Source organism: Lepisma saccharinum, chromosome 1 (assembly GCF_977018435.1).
Source record: "Lepisma saccharinum chromosome 1, izLepSacc3.1, whole genome shotgun sequence".
Classification (NCBI taxonomy): Eukaryota; Metazoa; Arthropoda; class Insecta; order Zygentoma; family Lepismatidae; genus Lepisma; species Lepisma saccharinum.
This window is the reverse complement of record NC_139229.1, coordinates 71,298,748-71,312,330: the sequence shown is the minus strand read 5'-3', so window position 1 is coordinate 71,312,330 and position 13,583 is coordinate 71,298,748. Positions and strand designations below refer to the sequence as shown.

At 37.3% G+C, this 13,583-nt stretch overlaps 1 protein-coding gene across 2 annotated transcripts in view; it reads right to left on the bottom strand.

Moving 5' to 3' along the window:
• The window catches only part of LOC145996395 (uncharacterized), a 243,414-nt gene that overhangs the window by 126,127 nt on the left and 103,704 nt on the right, over positions 1–13,583 (bottom strand). The gene's annotated exons all lie outside the window — the stretch shown is intronic.

Sequence of the window (13,583 nt, the reverse complement as noted above, 5' to 3'; positions counted from 1 at the left end):
TGCATTTGGCATAATAACTATAGTAATTGAACATACAGACGCAGTAAATTTCCTGGCATCTCTCTTTCAGATGACGATGTTACATTGTCGGTTATCAAAATAATATTTTGAAGTTAAATTGTTTGGTTTGCAAAAACACATTTCTTGGCTCTGCGAATGCATACCAAAAGGAAATAAAAAGATCTTAGATGGGCAAATCATGTGAATGGGAGAAGAACGAAGAGATTAACCAGCAGAGGTTAAGGTCCCCAGTTGTCCAGAGTATCTAAAAAATGGGAGTAAAGATTGGATATGGATATCGACGACCTCCGTGCGTGCCACTGGCTCTTTGGGTGTGTGCTAGAGACTTCCGGAGTAGAAGCAGCGTGATGACGGAAGATTGCAACCCATAACACAGGAATCATTACACTTTTAGAATTTTTTTCCTGCTGGTTTTGGTCCACTCCACTGCTCGCTTCCTTTTAATGAACGATACCAGATGTCTTTCCTTATTCATTGAGACACACAACTTACTCGATACGGCGAACCTAGGGCACCGAAGGCGAAGTCTGCGTGAACCGTTACCCTCTTAATCGTCATTATTGTTGGTATTTCCGGTTTGCGCCACAGGAAGATGTTGTCTGAGCGCAAATATGTTTTAGTGGTGATCTACCCTGATTAGAAGAGAAAAATTAAGATCCCTTTCGTTTCGACCTTTTATCCTTTGTCCATATCGCTATTTTGCGTCATCATTCTCAATTTACCGAGTATAGTACGGTGTTGCGATAATGCAAATGCCCCCTTAAGGACGAAGCATGAGGCAACAAGGCAATGTCAGTTCTCATTGAGACTCGTACCAGCGAACAGCCTGAACGGTGTTTGTTATGTTGAAAATTCAAACACATTATATTGAACACCTCATATTTTCAACAACTTTCCCCTCCTTCCATTTTTCGCCATCTGCACTAATAACGCAGTTGTCCTACGGTGTCAAGTGTTTTGAAACACCCTGCACACATACAGATTGTCAAAAATTGAACTTATTATTATTTCATGGGCTTAGTCTGACACTATTTTGGATGCTACTGTTGAGTTATGGCACATCCAAAACATAAGTTTTGATCCAAAACATGATCTAATAGCTGAAAGGGTTATATTTAGACTTTTCGCGGCCATATTGGCCGCCATATCTAATATTATTTGATAAAGTGGGTCTTTTTAATTTCTTATTATCATAATACAGTTATAAACTGCAAACTAGGTGAAAATAAGATGTCATGAATGATAAATAACTGCAATAAACTAACAGGTTTCAGGTTTAGAATCTTCGTCATGACCGTTTTGAAGACGCCATTACAGACAAACGAGGGCTTAAAAACTTGGGGTCTGGGGCGTTTTAGGCTTGGGAATGAATGCAGTATCCGCCCACCAAAGGGCACGTTCTCCGCCGGAAGTGAAATATTCTTCCTTTTTTCCTTGTTTTCCAACCACACTAATATAGCCCCAATCCCACCACTCACTGGCATAAATGTTCTCCATGAAGGAAGCCCCGGAGGCGAAAAATTCCCGATTACGATCCCCCATGAAATTGTCCCAAAAGAACAACACAGAGATGAATCAACTTCTGGTTAGAAAAGGTAATTCAAACAACTGTGACATCTACATAAAAAGAAGATTCAGTCCACATACAATCATGAATTGGTATACTCAATGCGAAAATATCTACATCGTGCTTCTTTTAACTAAATGTTTAGAAGTATAACAAAAGAATTGTTTAGAGCTTGCCATGTTTGTTGTTGTCCATGGAAACGGACGTTGCCTGGGAACTTAAAGAAAGTTCATTTTCACCCAGAATCAGCGGTAATTGAATTGTACTAGACTTTTCGTATTTCAAAATACGACCGTCAGAATTTATTTCAGAGGTAAGGTAGGAAAATGAGGGGAATAATGGAAAACAATTATATTTCAATTAAGTTTAAAAATGTGAAAATGACAAAAGACGTAAATATTGCTTTTCGAAGTTAGTGTCGCCATTGAATTAGTTGACATAAAACATCTAACTATCTATCTTGAAACAGTTTTTGCTTACCCAGTTTATTAGTAGGAAAATAGACAAAAATATTTTGAATATTTGTACCATATTAGAGCCCGTACATACATAACGCTACATTCAAAACTTTTCAAATAAGCGAACCACGTCTGCGAGAGCACGAGACGTGGCCACGTCGAAAGCGCGCGAGTATCATAATATATATTATCTCCTGCAAAGTACATACTTTTTCCTATGCAGTGCTATTAGTAGAGGCGATTCGGTGCCAAAACTGGGGGAGTGGGGCAAGGAGAGTTTACTTTTTCTTGGTAGACACAGCTTGGCATTAAGAGGGCATAGTGCGGTTGGCAAAATGTGGGCAACTGCCCATCCCCCTTCTCGTCGCCACTGAGTGCTATTGTAATAACATTACAGAGCAATTCCTTTTGAATGCATCATCATCACTTTCATGTAATCATTATTTATCCTCATCGTCGCCAAAGGTGGAAGAAAAGCAACGAAAATTTCTAATAAAATATTTCCAAGCTTGGTAATATAAAAATAAGGTTGGCACCACTGCAGGTAATCTTCTGTGCTCCGACACTTAGCGCCAAAGTGCTCAGCGGCTATCTTCACTAGCGTAGCTGTGGATGTTGACTGACTGATACGTCCCTTTCCCTAACCTATCCGTCTCCCTTCCTCTATCCTATATGTTTTCATTTCTCTACACAGTATTTTCCTGTCTCTCTCTCTCTCTCTCTCAGTTCTCGGTAAAATTTGTCGAAAACAAACCGTGCAAAATTGAAAAATAGTTCCGAGTATATTGTTCATGTCATCGATGAAACATGAAAACGCAACAATATCGCGACCTAGCAATCTCGTGTTACCTTCGTACATTCTCAGCTTACTTGAACCATGCTACCACACTGTGACTATTGGCAGCTTACGTACAGTCCCATTCACCTTCTGGTTACCATGCCGCCGTGATATCAATAAACGTAGACTGTCGCAACTGAACGCAACATTGCAAAAGTATTTTCCTTGCTAACGTATGGTGAAAAAAATGTGCACAAAAAGAAAACGCTGTGGTCAAGGGCAAAAACGCACAGATGTATTTCGTGTGCTGGTTGGTATACAAGGGTGGTATCTGAACATCAATGAACAAACAAAACACATTCACACCGAGTCTGCTCGCCTTGCGACAATTTTGGGGCACTTTCTGCATAGATGGAGCAAATGTTGATGGATCAACATCGCGCAAGCATCTGCGGATCCGTTGGATGAGGGTTGCAACGGTTCGTGGTTGATAATTATTGGCATACACCATCCGCTTTAAATTTACCCAGAAATCTTCAATGGGCCGCAGTTGGGGAACATTAGGGGGATTCTGTTCTTTGGATATGTAAGGGATACCTAAGTGCTCCATGGCCGCAAGACTTTGTGCAGCGTAATGGCAGCTGGCTAAATCTGGCCAAAAAACAACATTGTCCCCACGATGGTATTCATTGATAAACTGCTTCACTTTAGGCAAACAGAACTTTACATACCGGTCGGCGTTAAGTGCGAGGCCGGCCTTGAAAAACTTGGTTTTCGACAGTCCTTTCTCACTCATGGCAAGCCATAGCAACACCTTCTGTGGGAATTTGGTTTTGGCAGCAAAACGCACTGGATCGGGCACGGCAGCAGTTCCAGGATCATAGTAGGTTTTCGGCTGCCACTCATTGCCATCTAGGGTGAAATAAGTCTCATCGTCCATGATACAAATCACGTCATTTGTTGCAGTGAACGTTTTTGTCACAAGGGTTCGTAAACGCTGTTTCTGGACAACAACTTGTTGCTCCGTCACTTTTGGCATAGTTTTTCGTTTATATTTCCGTATCCCCATCTTCTGTAATGCTTTCTTCACTGTGTTTTTATCACACTGAAACTTCCTACCAAGCTCACGGTAGGATTTTGCCACCCTACCTGCAGTAACACGTCGCAGTTGTTGCAACACTCTGGGTTCATTTAACTTCGACTTCCGTCCACTGCCCGGCTTTCTTTCCACATTGATTTCCTTCTCCAATTGTGACACAATATTATAAACCGTACGACGGGAAAATCCTACACATTCAAAATGTTTAACAAGCTCGGACTTTCGAACATCACGATTCTGTGTCCAATATTGCACGATCATTTTCCGACGGTCATCTTCTTTCAGCTCCATACTGACTTGTTTTTACACCAACCTTCTCTTGCTCTTCACACTACATAACTGGTGGACGTATAATCCAACACAGCTCAAATGGTGTGTCAGTGTTCAATATTGCCAGTTCCGCAGGGTTGCAAACTTTGTGCAAATTTGTTTCACCATACGTTATACAACTCACTTCACTCTACAATCACATATTTCCTCATAACAATTATATGAGGCTATATATAACACATGTTAATGGGTAAAAAGAAAAAGTTGGCCAGAACATAATGCTAACAAGAAAGGGATGCACAAATTTCATGCATGCTACCTTACCTAATTTCCCCAACCTCTATTATCTTGCCTGTCTTCCGAAGGTTTTTACAAAAGCTTACTTTCCGAATAATTTACCTCGATGCGTGTTCTCGTCGTTAATCCATTTCTTTTGCAACTTCCGCCCATTCCTTGCAGAAGGATCTATGCTTTTGTACAAGGCGAAGGGCAAGAAGCCAATAAAAATGCTGCGTTTCATTAGTACAAGGCAGATGTGGGTCTTTCGAAATGAGGCGAATGTTAGTCAGTTATTAAGCTGTTCTTCATCGCGTGTTTTTTTTCTTTTTCTTATATTAAATGAGAGGTCACCAGATGTCTTTCGACCAAATTAAGTTCTAAGAGGAGAAATAACAGCTTTAAGGTTGGTAACGCCAAACGTTTAACTGTTCATGGAATTGAACTTTTCTGTTCATTAGTTTGTAACACTTTTCCACCTCAAAGCACTAGATCAACTGAAATTTGTAGGTCAATTGTTTGGATTTCATTGAGACGATGAAAGTTTTCGATATTTTCACGTTTGTCTAGTTCAAGTGATTATGACTTTAGACGAATCATGTAAGTCATCAGCTGTGTTTTTTTGGCTCACTTTGCACTCACGTGTCTATACCTAAACGCACGGTCATGAAATTAGGCGGTTGCGGAAGTTCGCGCTGTTGCCAAATCGGAGCAAAACCCCGTGTGTTCAGAGAATCAAGAGAATGAAAGATCTCGTTGTAGAGTTAAACTAACAGTAGTGATTGAGTTGGTGTTTTATGTCCACTTTATGCACATTAAGGCTAATCGTGACTGGACAGTTTAAAGTGGGATCCGAACCACTATGTGCCTTCACCGGATATCAAACCCGGGAACTCTTGATCACAAGGCGACGACGCTACCACTGACCCATCGGGTAGTCCCAAATTGACGGTATTGTTCAAAGGCTCAGGGATGACATAAAACTGCCCCGGAGAGAGGTCGGTCTGACGCTCGAACTAGGCAACGCAGCCCGGTTGACTTTGCCACACAGTGCGCGGGAATCAGCGACTTTTGTCCCGCTCTCGCTTTCCCCATGTGGCACCAGCACAATTCTCCCCAGCCGCCTATTTTCATGGCCATGCGTTTAGGTAATTGGTTACCGAGTACAACACCGAGTCGTCTATTTCGTTGATTTGGGTGGTGTATTTGTTGTCTGCACCATTTGAACTACGTTCTGGAGCAGTGTGGGGTATGGTCCCGCGATACAGTAAGATGCACAAGTATTTCTCGGCAAATTGCCCATGACTATTTTCATTAATTTTTCTCTTGCATTCTAAGTGTCTTGTGATGCTGATACAGAGGGTATCAGCAGTTTGTTTAGCGTTTTGTTTTAGTTCTTGAAGCTCTCATTTGGTAAAACAAAATGCACGAACATGGTCGTGGACATTTTGCTTGTTGATACGTATGCATCCCACTGTACGTGATAACCAATCAAATGAACGTTGAAAGCAGCAGGTAGGCATTTGTTGAATCTTCTGAACTTCAACACCGCTATTCTTGCGTACGACGTCTATTTTGTTGAACACAATTTCCTTGCACCAGCCAAACATGTTGATAGTGATGATTATATCAGTTAGTAGAACATTTATATCTATGCTATCACAGCAATTTTCATTACATATTTCACTGTATCAAATCTCATTCTATAATGCCTCTGTTCTTCCACAGACATTCAGTTCCTTCATGTTGTTACGGTTTTATTTTTAGTTTATGTTTTATAATAAAATAAATTTCTGCCTTGGTCAGCATATCGAGTTTTTCATATCATGGAAACAAGGCTTAATAGTGTTATAATTTATTTTTAAGTAAGATGTTGAAAAATGTTACGTTGTTGTATTATGCATTTATTGTTCCGCCAATCAGCGCTTAGATGAAAGAAGCGATTAACCTGTATGTAACCTGATGCAATCAACTGATAACTAATTTATAAATTACAATTCTTTTTCAGTGAAGCAAGATAAAACAAAGAAATGTATAATAACTCAACTTTTAAATTGTATAATGATTAATGTATTTATAAAAAACTCAAATGAAAGTAACTTTATAATGATATGAAAATTATGTAATCAACGGGGGTTGGAGAGTAAAACCTCGGGTATGAAACCAGGCCTCCCGCACTGGTGCAAAAATCCGAATAAGGTTAATTTCGGAATTAATTTGTTCGTGCATGAATTAAGCAGCTACCAGTCGGCACTACCATCGATGCTAAATCCTAATTTTCTCATTAAAAATTTAGTTTATGTATCTATTAATCAATGATTATCACTTGTACGTGATTTTGTATTTTATTAAATGCCTTTCCCTTCTTAAACATGTATAAGAAAAATCGTATTTTTAAAGTCACTAGTTCTACATGACGTAACATCGTTCCATATGATCTGTCATGGACGTACACTAACTATTTTAATAAGGATGTAGAAGAACAAAAAATAAAAACAATGGCTTATTGTGCAGATTTTTATTGTAAAAACTGTCAGAAGAGGAATCCAGAGCTGTGTTCGTGTTCTGTCATATCCTGAAAGGTTAGTTATTTATGAATTCTGTTCGCTCTTTATGTAAAAATAATTTCCATAAAGTTAGTTTCCACGGAGAATAATTCCTAGCATGTCTTCGTATTCTGTATTTTGCTTCATTTAAGTAAAAGGACATGTGTTAAAAAAAAGTCTGAAAGATTGAAGGTTCGATTTTGTAACTTAATGTTATTTATAAGTTACACAGGAGGATAGGAAGCCAACGAGAATAGTAGGAATGACTTGAAGTTTGTTTGAAGTTCGGAAAAGCTCATTTGTGCATGTTATAATGCAGAAAGTTGCAAGTTATCGCGCTCCTATTCGCTTCTGCATGAAGTTTATTTCTTCTAGCATTTAAAACTTTGTCAACATGTACAGGAGATGAAAAAAGCGTGTAAATATTAAAGCAATGAAACCTAAGGTAACGGTTCCTATCGTTCTATGATTTTTTTAAAAATCTCTTAGCAGGAAGACTAATTATCGTAGAATTTTAGAAATCATTGTCACACGAAATTTGAACCTTTCTTAAAGTAATTAGCACTCTTTGGATTTTTTTTAAAAAAATATATTTATGTTGAAAAAACAACTTAAAAATTACCTTACGCAAGCTTGCACGCTTCCCAAGGACAATGTATTTTCCATTGACAAGGGACTGTAAGTATTGTAGACTAGTGGGAATTAATGTAGAAGTAAATCGGAACCTTAGTAAAATGAATTTAGGTAATTTATTTATAATGCTAAGAGAACCAAACCTGGCCTGCCTAACCTAACTACGAAAGCATACATTGAACCAAATCATAAGTAATCACTAGTTTTGGAAACGAAATGAGTGTAACTAACCTACATGTGCAATATATGCAAAATATTTTACGAACATTTACACATGTATTACTGTAAAGAAAAATCCTTTCTCACTGGTGCCACGGGAGGAAGATTTTGTGTTTCAAATCGCATTTTAATCTATGTGCTTTAATCCAATCCTACAGAATTATGGATGTTACTCCTATTATTAATAATAATATATTTTGTTGATGGGATCATCTAATTATACCTGTAGTTAATATTATTGCTGTAATAGCTCTTGTTGTTGGTCATGGGCTTTGATCTACTAGATGGTATGGGTGATTTTGATTTGTTGACATATTTCCTGTCCTGGTATCTTCTTCAGAAATATGTTGTGTCATAACATTTTTCTTGAAAGCACTCCCGGGAATAGATTCCATGATCCATTTAATGACAAAAATTGCATTGTTAGCCAGTTGTAGGTTAGGCAGTAAGCTTCAGGGACTCTTTCTAAAAGATAATGTAGTAAAACTTTGCTTCATATGTTAGGAAGTTTAGTGCAATATCTATAATATTTTTTTATTTGCATTACCACACACTGTATGGTGCCATAAGAAGTAGTTACGATGAGAAATAATGTGAAAATTGAGTAAAAATAAATCAATTGAATGGTGACAAGCTCATAAGATTTTGCGCAATTGTTAAAGGAGCTATCATAGAATGGACCCTTATACATTTGACACTACTTTATTCAACATATGCAGATAGTGATCTAATGCATATTCATTTTCAGTAACTTTTCTTTGTGTTGACACGCTTTGACCTTAGCTCACTAACAACTCTTGCATCTTGGAATTTATCTTTTTTGAGTGACATAAAATGCAGAATGCTTTGTCTTGCATAGTTATATGTTTCTAAAATAATTTTTCGTCTTTTATTTTTCTCGTAGAGCTGAGATATAGTTGGAGAAAATATGGCGAAAGGATTTGAGGCACAAAACATACAAAAGTTACAGAGTTTGTGGAGACAATTTTTCAGAGAAAATTTTTATGATTCTAATAGAAATAAGTTAGTGCATGATGCATACCCAGATGTAGAACCAAGTAAGTATATTGCATTTGTTATGGAATAACATTGTCATCAGTTATGTGGCTCATGCATAAGAAATTGTATTTTCCCTTTTCTGCATTAAAAAAATATATGCTTTAGAGATAAATTTTGCTTAAAGTGCATAACACCTAACAACACGATACATTGCTTGAGGATGTTAGAAACAAATGTATTTAATGTTTCACTAAATATTCCAAGCAGGATGGATGAAAAAGATATGATTTTCAGCTAAACAGTCTTGTAAAATATTTGAAAAGTTTGATTAAAGGAAATAAAATGCACATATTTTTCTGTTTGAGACTGTACATATGTGAACCTACTATGGAAATGTTTGTTGAGTGTGTTAATGATGCTTTAATAATTTCAGTAACTTTTATTCCAGTGAAAGTCTGTAGGACCTCAAAGAGATTATCATACCTTATGCAAAATATATTAATTACTAGTGATTCAATAAATATATATATATATATATATATATATACACCTGAATAACAACGTGTTTGTTTATTTTCCCTTACATTTGTTATTAGCAATAGAATATAATGTTTTACATTTCCACAGTATGAGTATTAAATCATTAAGAGTAATGTACTTACTCTGAAACTGTTCTCTTCTTCTGGAGTATTTCAACATGTAAATTCATTCTTGGTGAAGTATAACATGTCACCATAGTGAGTGTCCGACCAAAAAACCTATCAGTATGACACAATGGTTTGTCTAATGGAATTTCATTAACAATATTATGATAATATTCAATACAGTGGAAATTATTTGATGTAGGGCTTTAAGGATTTCTTATAGTCTTTTACTTTATATTCCATATGTTTAATGCTAACAATATAATTTATATGTGTAATTGGAAGTAAGATGCTTGAAATAAATTTTGGGACTTGTAGGCATAATGACCATATTGGGCCATTCAATGTATGTGAGGAAGAATCCTCTTATCTAATATCCTTACTTGAGTTTGAAATGTTCTTTTAGGTCTACTTTATGCACAGAAAGGCTAATTTGGTTGAAACTACCGTTTAGTGGGATCCGAAATACTATGGGTCTCCACCGGGTATCGAACCCATACCTGAGTTAAAAAATGGGTGTGAAGAGCCCCTTGAGAAAGGTTGAAAGTGAAATGTTATAAAGACTTGCAAAGGATATACACAAAACTACGAACTTCCTCAGAGACAGTATAAGAGCCCAGCTCTTCTCAAAAAGGTAATGACATTTCTTAAACTGTTTTCATTATCTCTCAACCTGGTCAATAATTGGTAAGATCAAAAGTTTGAGGAAAGTATAATCTACACATTAGGTAGGAATAAGCCAATCACTTGACATTTAGACATGACACATTGGATGGTCTAGCCCTTGCAGCAAATCATCATGAGCGAGACACCTATGTTCAATACGAGGCCAAGTTAAATTTACTTCTTGATGGAAGGGATGATATGAGAAACATGCACCAATGATCGACCTGATGGTGGGAAGCTTGAAAGAATGATTATATATTAACTCTTTATGTTCACTTTCTTTTAGACTGACTAGAAACATGTGTGACATTATTTAGAAGTAGCAGGGATTTTGTCAATATGGCATCCACTATGAGTGAAATGTTGCTGTTCATTGGTTCATTTCCAAGTGGCATATGTCACATGTCACTTTGGTGTGAAATCTCTCTAAATTGCAAAAAATACTGTTGGTTTCTTTGTCATCAGCTGGAAATTTCCACATTTCTTTTATTTTTTAATTAGCTTTAAAAAATTCATGTGGAATATTTATTCTGAATGCATGGATTGTATCATCTTCAGTACTGTATTAAGTATATGAATATATAAAATACATACCTGTGCAGGATAAGATCTTTCAGTGGTGTATTTTTAATTCCATTGTGTGTGTGTTTAGGAGTGGGGGGCTGGGAGTGTGCTTATCTAGCTTGATCCTACATACTCAATGACTGCTTTGTTTTTTATTCTAAGACATTCATATTTCGAGTCCAGATTTTTGTGTAACTATGAAATATGTAATGCCATATGATGAAATTGTAGTCAATATGTAGAGTGGTTCCAGTAAGTAACTTCGAACAAAACTCGCTTGTATGACCTACTCCCATTCTAGATTAAAAATTAGGGATTTTTGACAAATACTAAAATGAATAAGCATGCAGTGATTAGTTAATAATATATCTTACAAACATTCACACGTTTTTAGAAATGGGTTGAAATTACTCTCATGCAAACCAGAAAAGTGAAATTTCATACAACTTTGATTGATTGATTGATTTGGTGTTTTAAGTCAACTTTATTCACAGTAAGGCCAATCGGGACTGGAACTACAGTTTAAAGTGGGATCCGAACCACTATGCGTCTCCATATAGGTACAACTTCGAGATGGGGTGGTTCCTATATAGGCATTCTAGGTTAACTTGTGTAAGGTGTGACCTTTTCTTACTCTATTTTCCTATAACTATTCATTATCACCATCATAGTAGTTTTTACAGAGAAATAGACTGATAGAATTAAAACAATTACAATTTTATTCCAGAAATTATTCTGTTTGATAACTTCCCCAATGAGCTGTGTCACTCATAACTATTATTTTATTCTATTCTCTCATGGCAGATGGCACTGAACTAGTTTCTATGTCGTATTGTCCAAAATACTATTTCATCTACAGAACACTGAATGTAAGTTGTGATAGAAATTTACTTTCATCTACAGCATAACATAACCCATGGTTCTACAGAATAGTTTCTCAACCTATAGGGTGCGACCAACTCCTGGGTCCTGAGGGGACATTTGGTGGGTTGGGAAGTTGGGTTCGAAACTTTGTTAACTGGGTCTTAAAAACCTATTACCTTAAATTACTTAGATATATTGTTTTAACAATTTGAATTCAGGCTGTGTTGTTGTAAAAGAGCAAATTATAGACTAGGTGCACACCCCTACAAAGTAATTCCGCTTGTTCCCATCTTATGGGTCCCATGAAGTGTAATATCCTTCAAGGTGGGTCCCCGACTGAAAAAGGTTGAGATCCACTGCTCTACAGCCCTGGAAGGTCCTTTGCCTATCAACTGACTGCCAGTCTGCCTCCCACAACCCTACCTAGAGGTGTGGAGATCTTCAACCAGTAATGGGGTGACGTGGGGTCAGCACATCGAACCCTCAGCTGTTATAGGAGATTTCCCAGACTGGGTTACGCTACTCACTTGTAGGTCCCCAATTTTCTTAGGATGGTGGTTAAGTTTGGAAAACAAGTACTGACTGACTATATGTATATATCTTTTATTCCAGTATATTTCATACCTACAAGCCGCCAGCCGATTTGTAATGGTTTCGTTAGATGAATAGCGTTAATGTTCCATCAGTAGTTTTTAATATACGTTTTATGATTTATTCTTATTTCCTGAGACAAAACCTTCGAATCCTGTCTTTTGTTTCCCTGGCATTTTCAGCATCAAATTTCCCCCCTCTCAGGGTACTCCACTGATATCAATTGCAGAGAAAGTGGATGCATTTGTCTTTCGTTTTATGAGGCCATAGACAGATGAATGGAATTTTCTACGTTGGTAAATCAGAAGTGTCTACATCTTGCGATTGAATATGGTAGGCCTACACAAGGGAGAAAATTACAGTGACGGCACCAGAAACAGTTGCTGGTATTAAGTATGCTGTATCCTGCAGATTGCCACCCACGTTAAACTGTGCAGCAATTGTTATGAAGAGAAAGAGACAATTTGGGAAATGTTGCAACATGGCTCGAGCGCCGTTTAGAACACTTTGGGTAGCGCAATGATCTGCTCACCCCACCCTTCCATTCCTGCTTTTATTTTCTGCTAATAATTCGGGACATACCTCGTAAGGTCGTAGTATTTATTTTATTTAAGTTCATAAAAATGTTCTACAAGGATAAATACCATTGTTCGGTTAATGCAGGGGTCCTGGGTTCGAATCCCTGTTAGAGCTTTCTTTGTGTCATCAATTTTTCATAGCATCGTCGCGATTAGCCTAAAATTGGAAAAATGCGACGCTAAATAAACAACGACGAGGGAGGGGTAAAACGCATTGATCTACGAACAAAGTAATCGCTGTAGAGTTTACACAAGATAAAATCGCGATTTGCCCAAAATGTCAGAAAAGCAACGCATAATAGGGAGAATACGACATAAAAATACTTATTACCACAGATAATACACGGACCATTTTTCATGCACAACGGAATGATTTACGTGCTGGAATTTCAGGAACTTGAAATTATTTTCGTATGTTGTGCTTCTGGGCTACTTATTCTGTAGATCTCGTAACTTAGATGTAGAAATCATTCAAACGTAACGTGCATTAACTGAACAATGGTATTTATCCTTGTAGAACATTTTTATGCACTTATATAAAATAATTAATTCGATCTTACGAGATATGTCCCGAATTATTAGCAGAAAATAAAAGCAGGAATGGAAAGGTGGGGTGAGCGGATCATTGCGCTGAGACGCATTCAACTGTCACTGCCAAGAGTAAGATATGATTGGCGGAGAGGTTGCTATGACAACGCTTTACGTTTCGAAACAGCCGTAGGGTGGCTCCACATGTCCGGTTTGGTATACGCACAGATTACAAAGGAGATATAGGAAGTAAGCGATCTTATTAATCTGTGATGAAACCTC